This window comes from Chiloscyllium plagiosum, unplaced genomic scaffold, assembly GCF_037043375.1.
Source record: "Chiloscyllium plagiosum isolate Xiang-an unplaced genomic scaffold, Cpla_swu_hap1 HiC_scaffold_27, whole genome shotgun sequence".
Taxonomy (NCBI): domain Eukaryota; kingdom Metazoa; phylum Chordata; class Chondrichthyes; order Orectolobiformes; family Hemiscylliidae; genus Chiloscyllium; species Chiloscyllium plagiosum.
This window is the reverse complement of record NW_028270165.1, coordinates 79,533,198-79,547,150: the sequence shown is the minus strand read 5'-3', so window position 1 is coordinate 79,547,150 and position 13,953 is coordinate 79,533,198. Positions and strand designations below refer to the sequence as shown.

General features: G+C 43.8%; 2 protein-coding genes across 4 annotated transcripts in view; one reads left to right on the top strand and one right to left on the bottom strand.

Moving 5' to 3' along the window:
• LOC148144639 (uncharacterized) overlaps positions 1–10,952 on the bottom strand; it is a 408,822-nt gene extending 397,870 nt beyond the window's left edge. Inside the window, exon 1 of one of the 3 annotated variants that reach the window (XR_015751572.1) lies at positions 10,795–10,952. The gene's annotated coding sequence lies outside the window, so the exon portion shown is untranslated. Of the gene's footprint in view, positions 1–7,617; positions 8,165–10,794 lie in introns of those variants that run through there. The other 2 variants (XR_015751571.1, XM_087975029.1) reach the window with 2 other exon arrangements.
• Positions 1–13,953, top strand: part of LOC148144635 (uncharacterized) — a 333,213-nt gene that overhangs the window by 131,973 nt on the left and 187,287 nt on the right. The gene's annotated exons all lie outside the window — the stretch shown is intronic.

The window sequence follows — 13,953 nt, the reverse complement described above, 5'->3', positions numbered from 1 at the left end:
TCCAAGTGTGATCTAACCAGTACTCCATACAGCTGCAGCATAACTTTACAGCTCTTAAGCTCAATCTCCCTGCTAATGTAAACCAACACACCGTACACCTTTGTAACAAACTTATCAACTGGGGTGGCAACTTTGAGCGATCTATGGACTTGGACGCCAAGATCCCTCTGTTCCACCACACTGTCAAGAATCCTGCCTTTAACCCCATAGGTTGAACAAACAGAGGAGTTTGGTGAAATGAGAATCTTTAGATAAATGCTATTGAGCGAACTGATGGTGCTATGGGCTGGCAAATCTCTGAGTTCAGGTGGACTTCATCAGAGAATTTTAAAAGGTGGCTAATGAGTTCATATTTGCATTAATGTTAATTTTCCAAGATTTATTTGATTCAGGCAAGTTTTCCTCAGACTGGAAATACTTCTGTTCTTGAAGGGAAAGATACATCACGGAAAATGTGGTCCCTTGAGTCTATGGCAATTAAACATTTGTTTTTGAATCAATTAAGGAGATTCTAACCACCATGTCAAAAAGCTCGTGGTAATTGAAAAGAATCAGCATGCTAAAATGAAAACGAAATGTTGTTTCACCAATTTATTCATAGAATTCCGAGTGTGTGGAAAGAGACCATTTGGCCGATCAAGTCCTGCACCAACCCTCAAGTGCATCCCACCCAGATCCAGACCGCCACCCTACTCCCGTAACCCTGCATTTCGCATGGCTAACTCACCAAGCTTGTACATCCAAGGACATTACGCAATCCAGCATGGCTAATCCATCCAACCTACACATCTTTGGACTGTGGAGCCCCCAGTGGAAACTCACAAAGACATAGACAGAACATGCAAACTCCAAACAGATAGTCGACTCAAGACTGAAATCAAATAGATGGCCGTGAGAGGGAGCCACCTTGCCACCATGCTGTCCTAAAGGAATTCTTTGAAAGAGTATGTAAATTGAAGCCTGCGGATGTACTGAACTTGAATATCCTCAAGGTGTTTGACACGTTTTCACGAAAAGCATATTGCACAGAGGAGCTCATGTTGTAGAGTTATAGAACATCAACTGACTGGCAGAAAACAGAATATGCAAAAATGGTTCTTTTGTCAAATTGGTTGTATATGACAATGTATGATGGGGTTCCAACAGGCATCTCTGCTGGCTCCTCAACTTTCTACAATTGGATAGATGACTTACAGGAGGGGATCAAAGGTATGTGGTTACATTTGCAGGCAACACAAAGATAGATGGAGATGTACATTGTGGGGATGACATATCAATGATGCAGATTGATAAATTGGTTAAATAAATAAGCAAAACTCTTGCAAGTGGTGTACAATATGGTAAAATGCAATTTGTTACCTACTTGGAGAACAACTGCATAATTCTGAGATGTAGAGGGATCGGGGGGCCTTGCAAATAAGTCACAAGTTAGAATGCAAGCACAGCAAGTGATTAGAAAGGCCAATGACATAAATGTAAGGCGATTATGCCTCAGTTACAGAGCAATGGTGGGACTACATCTTGAACACGGTGTTCAGTTTTGATATCCTTACCTAAGGAAGAATGAAAATGCATTAAAGGCAATTCACAGAAGGTAAACTAGATTGACACCCACAATGAACAGACTGTCTAATGGAAAATCATTAGACAGGCAGGTCTGACTTCCAACCAGAGTTTGGAATAGCAAGGGGTGATTTGATTGAAGTTTCTATGAGCCTCAATGGTCTTCAAAAGATGGATGTTGAGGGATGTTTACTTACTGTTGTGAACGAACAATTAGATCACCCATTTATAGAGTCATAGAGATGTACAACATAGTAACAGACTCTTCGGTCCAAACCGTCCATGCTGACCAAATATCCCAACCAAATCTAGTCCCACCTGCCAGCACCCGGCCCATATCCCTCCAAACCTTTCTATTCATATACCCATCCAAATGCCTCTTAAATGTTGCAATTGTAGCAGCTTCCTCTGGCAGCTCACTCCATACACATACCAACCTCTGCGTGAAAAAGTTGCCCTTTAGGTCTCTTTTATATCTTTCCCCTCTCACCCTAAACCTATGCCCTCTAGTTCTGGACTCTCCGACCCCAGGGAAAAGACTTTGCCTATTTATCCTATCCATGCCCTCAATTTTCTAAACCTCTATAAGGTCACTCCTCAGCCTCCGATGCTCCAGCAGCTCAAATCCTCCAACCCTGGCAACATTCTTCTGAATAGTTTCTGAATCCTTTCAAGTTTCACAACACCTTTCCAACAGGAAGGAGACCAGAATTGCACGCAATATTCCAACAGTGGGCTAACCAATGTCCAATACAGCCGCAACATGTCCTCAACTCATGTACTCAATACTCTGACCAATAAAGGAAAGCATACCAAATGCCTTCTTCACTATCCTATCTACCTGCGACTCCACTTTCAAAGAGCTATGAACCTGCACTCCAAGATCTCTTTGTTTAGCAACACTCCCTAGGACCTTACCAATAAAGTGCATAAGTCCTGCTAAGATTGGCTTTCCCAAAATGCAGCACCTCGCATTTATCTGAATTAAACTCCATCTGCCACTTCTCAGCCCATTGGCCCATCTGGTCAAGATCCTGTTGTAATCTGAGGTAACTCTTCGCTGTCCACTACATCTCCAATTTTGGTGTCATCTGCAAACTTACTAACTGTACCTCTTATGCTCACATCAAAATCATTTTGGTAGATGACAAAAAGTAAAGGGCCCAGCACCGATCCACTGGTCACAGGCCTCCAGTCTGAAACACAACCCTCCACCACCACCCTCTGTCTTATACCTTTGAGCCAGTTCTGTATCCAAGTGGCTAGTTCTCCCTATATTCCGTGAGATCTAACCTTGCTAATCAATCTCCCATGGGGAACCTTGTCGAACGCCTTACTGAAGTCCATATAGATCACATCTACTGCTCTGCCCTCATCAATCCTCTTTGTTACTTCTTCAAAAAACACAATCATTTGTGACAAAGAAGGAGGGAAATTTTTCGAAGGTTGTGCAGCTTTGGAATACTTTGCGACAGAAGATAGTGGAGACAGGACCATTGAATATTTCTAAGGCAGAAGTAGATTAATTCCTTTGCCTAAAAAGAATCTAAGGTTATGGGGATGGATGCGAATGTGCAATGTATAACACAAAGTAATCAGCCATTATCTTCTTGGAGTGGAGCAGCTTAATGAGCCGAATGGCTTACTTCAGCTCCTAATTTGGACATTCATATATTCTGTTAGCTAGAATGACCTGAGTTTGATCAGCATATATTTCCAATAAGCCCATGTTGATTCTGCTCAGTCCTATCATTAATTTTTAACTGTCGTTGTACCTTTCATTTGATTCCCTGTGCTCTCTTCCTTCTTTCTAAAACAGTGGGATGTCATGTGCCACTTTCCAATTACCACTTTCCAGTGAACTAGCGTTAACCACCAAGCCCAGGGAATTTAGCTACTTTAAATCCTATTCAATTCTCTGATGCATTTTTGTTTCATACATATTAATATCCGTCAGTTCTTCATTTATACTCGCCCCTACAATCGCCATAATTTCTGGAAGCTATTAGTATTTTCTACTGAATGACATTTCCATCACTGAACCTCTTACCAGCAACATCCTGTGATTTAAACCTGTGACCTCCTGATTCAGAGAGAAGGCTCATCCCTACTAGCAGCTGGTTTGGGTGTATGACTGTCACCAACACGGGGGCAGTTTGGGAAATCCATTCTTGTTGGGCCAGTAAATACTCAATTCATGCTGCTCAGCATCAAAGGAGTTGACAGTGTTAAGACAGTGTCAGTACCAAAGGAGTTGACAGTCAGTAATTTGATTTATCTGAAACAGGTGAGATGTTTCCTGCCTCTGTGCCAAAAGCAAAGATCATGTCCAAAGAATCTGTCCCTAGTGGAGGTTTACTGCTAACAATTGGAGTGCAAGACCTTTGTCCTTGGTTACTGATAGCTTATTGCTCGAGAGGTTGGATCAAGGGGACACCTATCTAGTTCTTGGTCACCTATCTAGTTCTTGGTCAACTATCAACTATCCAGGGGCAGGGGGGGCATCAACTTGTGCAGAAAGGAGCAGGAAGAAGCTAAACAGCATTCATGGGTTAAACGAATGAGTGGAAAAAATGTTTAATGTCACCCAGTACGACAAAATCAGAACCATTTACTTTTCACCCAAGAAAGACTGATTGGAGAACTGCTAAATGATGAGAAACTAAGCACTATAAAAGGGAAAAAAAGACTTTGGAGACCAAGTACACAAATCATCAAAAGTAGCAGACAGGTACAAACACCAATTGAAAAATACAAATAGAGGCCTCTATTACAAAGGAGATGAAATACATGGGGTTGAAAATTTATGTTTCAGTTCCAAGCATCATAGAATTCTAACATCACAGATAGACACCATTGGCCTGTCATGTCTGATAACTGCATTCTGGTGGAGTTTCCTCGCTTTCACATTTGTGGTGTGAAATTCTAACACCACCTCTGCACACTTCTGGAGACCTCGAGTTTACAGAATCACGCCACATTCCTCTCTACCTCCTCCAGGAATAACCATTTCTCCTGAGATACTGCCAGTTCCTCAGATTACTTGGTACCCCCGAATACAATCCACATGTCAGGAAATCTCTGGTGCTGCCCCTACACCAACAGTCACCCTTGGAACTGAAGAAAATGCAGAAATCTAAGGTGCAAAGAGACTTGGGTGTTCTAGTCCAGGATTCTCTCAAGGTAAACTTACAGGTTGAGACAGTAGTTAGGAAGGCAAATGCAATGATGACATTTAATTTGACAGGACTTGAATGTAAAAGTCGGGATGTACTTGAGGCTTTGTAACACTCTGGTCAGGCCATATTTGGAGTATTGTGTGCAGTTTTGGGCCCAAATCTCAGGAAGGATGTACTGGCCTAGGCGTGTGTTCAGAGGAGGTTCACGAGAATGGTCCCAAGAATGAACATCTGAACAAATAAGGAATGTTTGAGGACTCTGGGTCTATATTTAATGGAATTTAGAACGATGACGGGGGATCTAATTGAAACCGACAGAATTCTGAACAGACTGGATGTTGGGAAGATGTTTCCTTTGCTAGGAAAGGCTAGGAGCCGAGGGCACAGCCTTAGACCAAAGGGAAGACCCTTTAGAATGGAGGTAAAGAGAAACTTCTTCAGCTAGAGTGGTGAATCTATGGAATTCACTGCCACCGAAGACTGTGGAGGCCAGGTCATTGAGTACATTTAAGCTGTGAAAGATAGTTTCTTGAGTATGAAAGGGATCAAGGGTTACTGGGAGAATGGGGTTTAGAAACTTATCAGCCATGACTGAATCGCAGAGCAGTCACAATGAGCTGAATGGCCTAATTTCAGCTCCTATGGTCTTATGATACACTGATGTGTGGAGAGGTGAGGAACGGGGGGAAAGAGATGAATACAATTAAGGGGAAGCTGGATACAGATGAGGGAGAAAGGAAGAGAAGGAAATATAAGAATTGTACATTAAATTACAGAACACATGCAGAGGGATCTGGGCATATAGATCCCTGAAAGTGGCAAAGCATGCAGCACGTGGTCAAGAAGGCATACAGCACGCTTGCCTTAAGTGTAAGAGTTGGCGAGTTATGTTACAGCTATTTAGTCCGGCCACATTCATAACATTGCATGCAGTTCTGGCCAGCATGCTACCGGAAGGACCTGGATGCTCTGGGAGAGGGTGCAGAGAAGGTTCACTAGGATGTTGCCTCTCATGAAAGCAAAAATCCTCTTTGGATTTCTTTTGATTTGCGAAAACAGGTACTAATGTGGGTCTTTTGTAAAAGCAAAGTGGTATAAAGCAAACGTGCGATAAGTGGGGGATATCAGTTTGCTGATGAGGGATGGGAAGGGGCGATGAAGAGGGGTAGGTGGAGGCTCAGGCAGAGCAAAAACACTGATAGAGGCCAATTGAGCCGACCAGCCTAGCCCTGTGGGACAGAGACAAATGTATCTATTTCAGACCTACCTGCAGGGGTTGGACAAACATTACACTCCATCCAGGGTAAAAATGTCCTCCATCTGCTCCTGCAGATCAATTTCGTAGGGAAGGTGCTATCAGACAGCACTGGAAGTAAAGTGGGTGCGAGAGCAGCAAACCCGACAGAAAGGATCCTCTTGCCCCTCCCACTTCACCCACTAAACAGGGTTCAAGGTGTGACTCAGCGGCAGTAACAGCAGAATACACTGGCACGAGAGTGTGTCCAGCAGAGATTCACACGATCGATCCCTGGAATTGTACGCCTAACATACGATGAATGGCTGATGATCCTGGGATTGTATTCATTTGCATTCGGAAGGTTGAGGAGAGATCTAATAGAAACTTACAAGATCATGCTTGGCTATGAAAGGCTGGATACTTGTAAGTTGTTTCCATTAGGCGGAGGAGACTAGGATCCAGGGACACAGCCTGATAATTTGAGGGGGTCAATTTAGAACAGAAATGAGGAGACATTTCTTCAGCCAGAGAGTGTGGGCCTGTGGAATTCATTGCCAGGGAGCGCAGTGGAGGCCAGGACGTTAAATGTCTTCAAGGCAGAGATTGCTAAATTCTTGATTAAGGAATTAAGGGCTACAGGGAGAGTGTGGGTAAGTGGAGCTGAAATGCCCATCAGCCATGATTAAATGACAGAATGGACTTAATGGGCTGAATGTCCTTACTTCCACTCCTATGTCTTATGGTCTTAATTCATCGATGTTGACTAGATATTCTAAATTAATCTAGTCCCATATGCCAGCACATGGCCCATACCCCTCTGAACCCTTCCTATTCAGAAACCATCCAGATGCCATTCACATATTGTAATTGTACCAGCCTCCACCATTTCCTCTGGCAGCTCATTCTTTACGCTCAATACCCTCTGAGTTAAAAAGTTGCCCTTAGGTTTCTTTTAAATCTTTGCTCATCCACCTCACCCTAAAACTATTACACTTTAGTTCTGGACACCCCCAGACCCAGGGGACAATACCTTGTCTATTTACCCAATCCATGCCTTTCATGATTTTATAAATGTATACAAACGCCTCTGCCGCACTCGAGAAAACAGCCCAAAACAATTCAGCTCAAACCCTCCAACACTGGCAGCATCCTTGTAAATCTTTTCTGAACCCTTTCAAGTTTCACAACGTCCTTTTGATAGGAGTGAGAGCAAAAGTGGCCTAACCAATGTCCTCTACAGCCACAACATAACCTCCCAACTCCGATACTCAGAGGATTGGGAAAGTTGTATTTTGTGGGTTTTGAAAACTGGGAAAGAATGGCAGTATAACCTGAACTTTTGAGGGTCAATTTGGAAGCATCAACAGTTCGGGGAGGTGGGGGGGGGGGGGGGGTGGCAGAAAGAAGAGATGAGGAAAGGAAGCCAAATGTGCTGCAGCCAACACGGAGCAAGAACAGAGGATGTAAAACTGTTGCAGCCAGCTTGAAGCTGCAATGTGGATCATTGCACGTGCTGTACTTGAACCTGATGCATTTATTTGTGGGAATCAGATGCATTTTAAAAATAAAAATAAAGTATCTCCCCCTCCCCAATTGCTATCATCCGTCCCTCCTCACCCGGGTAATTAAGATACATACCTGAGTTGGCAGAGTAGATTCCCTCCTTGGATTCACTCCAGTTGCTACAAGTGAACAGATTTCCCCATCCCTCTCTCCCTCTCAGGATGAGGAGTTGCCCAGAAGAGGGTGTTTCATATTGAAACTGATACTGCCACTTCCGCGTTGTGATGTCAAAAATGGGGCAGGGAATGGGGACAGGCCGAGAGCAGAACTCTGCAGCAGATGGAAGGAGAGCAGATTGCAAAAATCCCTTCCCTTCAAAGAATCCTCACAGTGTGGAAGCAGGCCACTCGGCCCAACAAGTCCAAACCAACGTCTGAATGGTAATTCACCCATATCCCTCCCCTTATTGCCCTACATTTATCCCAGAGTAATACACCGAACTTACACATCCCTGGACACTATGGAGGGAATTTAGCCTGGCCAATCCACCCTTGAAGATCTGGATCCCAGACGGGACCCCTCCGTCTCGAGATCGGTCAAAGAACGAACAGAATGCAGACTGTACAAAGCAAAGTTATCAGTTTAATAAAGCAAGGCAGTCTGACGCAATTCTGTCCAGCAACACAGAAGTTAAAGCTTCTGAGCTCCGTGGCGAAATTGCAGAATTACTTTCGAAAATTACATATCATTTACATGTTTTTTAAGAGACAGCACAGCCTTAAAAGACCAATTAAATGTAATAAGGTGATATGATTGACAGGTTAGTCCAATATTTCCTAGGAAACAGATTGTTTTACTCTCAAAATCATCCTGTGCTTGCTAGTTCGAGGTTAGTTCGAATACCAAATTCAAATGATTCATATTATTAAACTCCATTGTTTTCTTTTCCCCAAAGCTAACCAACTCAGCAAAGCAGCAATTCAAGTTCACAGTGTCAAATCATAACCTGAAGCTATTTTAAATTGAAAAGCCATTTTGTGGTTAATAAAAACCTACATACACCTGTTGCTCCTAACAACAGCCTAAATTCAAATTTTAAATTCTCATCTGCCCCTGGGTTCATCTCCATCATTGCAAGCTCATCAGACGAGCCCCTTGCAAGGGGGGAGGATGATAAAGATCGAACTTGCCCTGCTGTGTGGACTTGCCATTGCCAGCATTGGTGCACAAGAAGGGACAGTTTACCTGTGCGATCCCGAGCAACCAGAGACTGTGCACCACCTATGCCAGGAAGATGTCCTTGTCTGCTGAGGGACTGTACATTACCAAGATGACTATTGCAGTGGTCAGAGATTGAACAGGAGAAAGTGAGGGCTGCAGATGCTGGAGATCAGAGCTGAAAATGTGTTGCTGGAAAAGGGCAGCAGGTCAGGCAGCATCCAAGGAACAGGAGAATCGACGTTTTGGGCATAAGCCCTTCTTCTGAAGAAGGGCTTATGCCCGAAACGTCGATTCTCCTGTTCCCTGGATGCTTGCCTGACCTGCTGCGCTTTTCCAGCAACACATTTTCAGCTTCATCAGAGATTGAACAGTTCATTTACAGAACAAGTCTAAATGGTCTTTACCCTGTAAAGGTGTTGTGTGCCAGTTTGATACCAGTTGTGCTATGAGCTACCCTGGTAAGCCTTGCCCCATCCAAATAGGTCACACCACAAAAGAGAAGATAGGAAAATGTTATCTTTCGATTACAATTTGTTTCTTCAAAGTCACAATAGAATATTTGGCAGGGATGAAGTGGTCTGTTATGTGCTGACTTCAGCAAAAGACTTTTTGACCCCTAATGGCACCAATGTCTTCCCAATTATGGGATGGGTGGAACTGTTCTGGTACAATAACCGCATCTCTTACCAAAAGACCTATCTATTGAACAGCCTGAAGGAAGTCACAAAGACAGGCATGCCTCTTATTGGCAAGGTCCCTCCCTTACCTACACTAAACCTGGTTATTATTTTGAATAAAGTAAGTACTCCTCATGCTGTAACTGTAGGAACATAGTCTCCCCTGAGTTTTGCATAGAATGGAAGAACCCAAAAGCTCTACAAAACAGTAATATCACTCTTTGGGATATGCAGCTCTCAGTGACTTTTTTCTGTAGGAGGATTTTCAGGAGTTATTAGCCATCAAAACCGTACTTATATCGTTTGTGGCATCACCCTTTTGGGTAATGAGACAACTGCTGCTTTATTGAGATCAGGATTTAAAATTTGAATTTAGGCTGTTGTTAGGAGCAACAGGTGTATGTAGGTTTTTATTAACCACAAAATTGCATTTCAATTTTAAATATTATTTTAAAATAAATATAACAAAATAGCTTCAGGTTATGATTTGACATTGAACTTGAATTGTTGCTTTGCTAAGTTGGTTGGATTTAGAAATAAAAGAGAACAATGGAGTTTGCATAATATGAATCATAAGTAATTTGGTATTCGAACTAACCTTGAACTGGCAAGCTTGGGATGATTTTGTGGTAAAACAATCTGTTTCCCAAGAAATATCGTTGGACTAACCTGCTGTCAATCATGTCACCTTGTTACATTTTATTGGTCTTTTCTTGTAATTCAGGCTGTGCTGTCGCAAAAATAAATAATTCGTAATTTTCGAATGTAATTGTGTAATTTTGCCACGGAACACAGAAGCTTTTAACCTGTGTTGCTGGACAAATCTGTGCTAGGCTGCCTTATGTCATTAAGCTGATAACGTTGCTTTAAATAGACCGTACTCCTAGTGATTCTTTTGACCGATCTCGGACCGAGACACCCAATTGAGGGGGTCCAGACCTTCACCCCAACCTGCAGAACCCCGAACACCATGGATACACTTACCTCGGCCAATCCACTCTAACCTGCACATCTCTGGACACTGGGGGTAAATTAGCATGGTCAACATACACTAACCAGACCATCCTTGGGGATTATCAGTAATTTAGCATGGCTGAACCCCCCTAACCTGCACATCGCTGGACAGTATGGGGAATGAAGCTCGGCCAAGGCCGAGGTTACCACGAGGTTGGAATTCTCTCCCAGAAATGACAGTGGATGGTGCCCTCACCAAGATGGCCGCCCGCGCTCCCCGCCCCAAGTCAACATGCGCCTGACCCTCACAAAGATGGCGGCTGGTTGCCAGGCAACCCGAGAGCGCCTTCGCCGGTGAAGTAAACACTGGGCCTGTGGTGATTTTATTGGAGGCCTGAGGCCTCCCCCTCGGAGTTTATAAACTCCCCAGTCTCCCTCCTCCCGCGGGTCCCAATCCTACCCTGTCTCACTGTCTCCTCTCCCCGGGGGCAGGAGCCAGGTCTTGGCGCTCGGGCCTGGCGACCTCCCCGGGATGTTCCTGAAACCTGGTCCTGTTCTGAAGGAGGGTCACCGGACCCGAAATGATTTCTCTCGGCACGAGCTGCCGGACCTGCTCAGATTTTCCAGCGGCTCTTATGACTTCAGCCACCTACACCATTCTGCTCCCACACTCAGAAACACTGCCTCAGTCCCGCTGCAGGACCTGCACTGCACATGCGCCAGCTCACAAGGGGCGGGGTATGTGACGTCTACCGGGTTGAGGGGGCGTGTCTGTGGAGGCCACCAACCAATCGGTGACAACGGGGGCGGGGCGATCGTTTTGCCGGCCCCCAGCCTCCAGAAAGGTGTTATTTAAAAAAGTTTCACCGTAGTGTTTTTTTTAACTTTTCAGCCTGTTGTGAAATGTTATTCTGGACCTCTGGAAGGGTCAAACATTAGGAAAGTTTCAAACCTAAACAAAGTGATATTAAAAAATATAAATAAAAATAGGTAAGTTAACTTACAAAAGAGACCTCGCACTAAATATCAAAAAGGACAGCAAAAGCTTCTGTTGGTTTGCTAATGGAACAGAGTCGCTGAGCTCAGTGTGGTACCTTGGAAGATGAAAACTGTGAGTTCATGGGGGAACATTGAAGTGGCAGAGATGATCTCAGTTTTTATGTTGGCAGACAACAGAACTATTCCTATTAGAATTGGCAAGTCAGAGGCTATAGAAAGGGTAGAACTTAAACAATCAACGTTGAGAGGGTAAAGGTACACAGCAAACTATTTGGATTGAGGACAGACAAGTCCACTGGTGCTGATGGCCTACACCCTGGGTCCTGAAGGAAGTGGCAGCGGAGATAGTGAACTCATTAGTTACAATATTCCAAAAATCTCTTAACATGGGAAAGATTCATTGCGTTTATTTAAGACTGATATACATATATATATGTTCCTGATTGTCAAGGGGATCAAAGGTTATGGGAAGAAAGTTGGAGAATGGAGTTGAGAAACATCTCAGCCATGATTGAATGGTAGAGCAGACTCGATGGACTGAATGGCCTAATTTCTGCTCCTGTGTCGTATGATCTTATGGTTCCATTGGATTGGAAAAATGCTAATGTAACACCTGTATTCAGAATGGGAGGGAGGCCATATGTGGGAAATTGCAGACCACTTCATTGAACATTTGTTATAGAGTCATAGGGATGTGCAGCACGGAAACAGACTCTTCAGTCCAACTTGACCATGCCAAAAGATATCCTAACCTAATCTAGTCCCATTTGCCAGCACTTGACTCATATCCCTCTAAACCCTTCCTATTCATCTACCCATCCAGATGCCTGTTAAATGATGTAATTGTACCAGCCTCCACCACTTCCTCTGGCAGCTCATTCCATACAAGCACACCCTCTACATGAAAAAGTTGACCCTTAGGTCCCTTTTACATCTTTCCCCTCTCACCCTAAATCTATGCCGACTAGTTCTGGACTCCCCCACCCCATCAAAAAGACCTTGTCTGTTTATCCTATCCATGCCCGTCATTGTTTTATAAACCTCCATGAGGTCACCCCTCACCTTCCGAACCTCCAGGGAAAACAGCCCCTGCCTATTAAGTCTCTCCAAAATGCTCCAACTCTGGAAACATCAGTCTAAGTCTTTTCTGAACCCTTTCAAGGGAGCAGGCAGGAAAATGGGGGTGATGAGCAGTCTTGATCGAATGACGCAGCAGACTTGATAGGCTGAATGGCCTAATTCTGCTCTGTATTTGTGAACTTTTGAACTCTGGAGCAGGCAGGACTTGAACCCGATTCAGGGTTAGGATTACTACCTCTGTGCGACAAGACATCCATAAAAATATCAAATCCTCCCCATCGGGGAGTCACAGTCTCCTGAGTCACAGATGGGGATACTAACCACTACACTACTGAGGATGCTGGACAGTTGCAAGATGATGGAGATAGGAGTGGAGAATAGGTGGGTGCTTCAGGAAATATTATAGACATGAAAGTGTGAATGGCCTCCTTATGTACTGTGGAAAAACAAGGACTGCAGATGCTGGAAACCAGAATCTAGATTAGAGTGGTGTTGGAAAAGCACAGCAGGCCAGCAGCATCCGAGGAGCAGGACTAAGCCAGCCAATGATCTGACCTGTGCCACACAAGCACAGTCCCCCTGGAGTGTTACCAGAGGTATGTTCAAGCTGTAGGAAGAGATCCAATTCCCGGTTTGACCTGGAATGTAATCCCCACAGGCACACAGTGGCGGTGATCCACTTGCTGCACATGTGGGAAGGAATTCACCGAGTCATTCAAATTCAAACACATCATTGACTTCCTACTGGACAGAAAGGATTAAACTTCTCAGCAACAACCGCTTTTAAAAAAGTTTCATTTTTATAGTCGTAGAGAGAATCACAGTTTTCCAAACTGTGGACCAATAATGGTGATGTTGAGAGACCAGGTTTGGAATGCATGGCCGCCCAGGTAACAATGGTTGCTATGGGGCTCACAGTGATGACTGAGGGGCCTTTAGATACTTGGTTGTTTCTGTGTTGTTGATGAGGCTTGGCCTCATGGACTGCTCTCTGAAATCAAATTCAAAATAAGTTTTGAAAATTATGAGAAAAATCATACCCAGAAAAGACAGTGAAAAACTGTTCACCATGGTAAAAGCATTGAGAATAAGAATGCAGATTTCAAATCCATTACAAGGAAGAAAATGTGATGTGAGAAAGAAATTTCACACAGTGAGTAAATAGATCTGGAAGACATCGCATGGAACAGTGGTTGAAGCGGATTCAGTTAAGAGCATTGGAAAATTATTTGATGACAAGCAATGTACCAGTTTCCAAGGAAGGATCAGGAAAATGGCACAACGTCAGAAAGCTCATTTAGAGAGCTGCATGGACATGATGGGCTGAATGGTCTGCTTCTGTGATTTAGTAATTCAGTGGTTCATAATTGCTTATCAGGTCTTCGTCAGTTGTGAACGTCAAGCGAACATCTGCTATTTTGTATGGTCAGTCATGGAGATCAGTCAGATCGATGTTTTATAACTGCAGGGATTGGGACTAGGACCCCAGGTATTCACAGTCAGTGATTTAGATGAGGGAACTAATTGGAATATGTCGCAA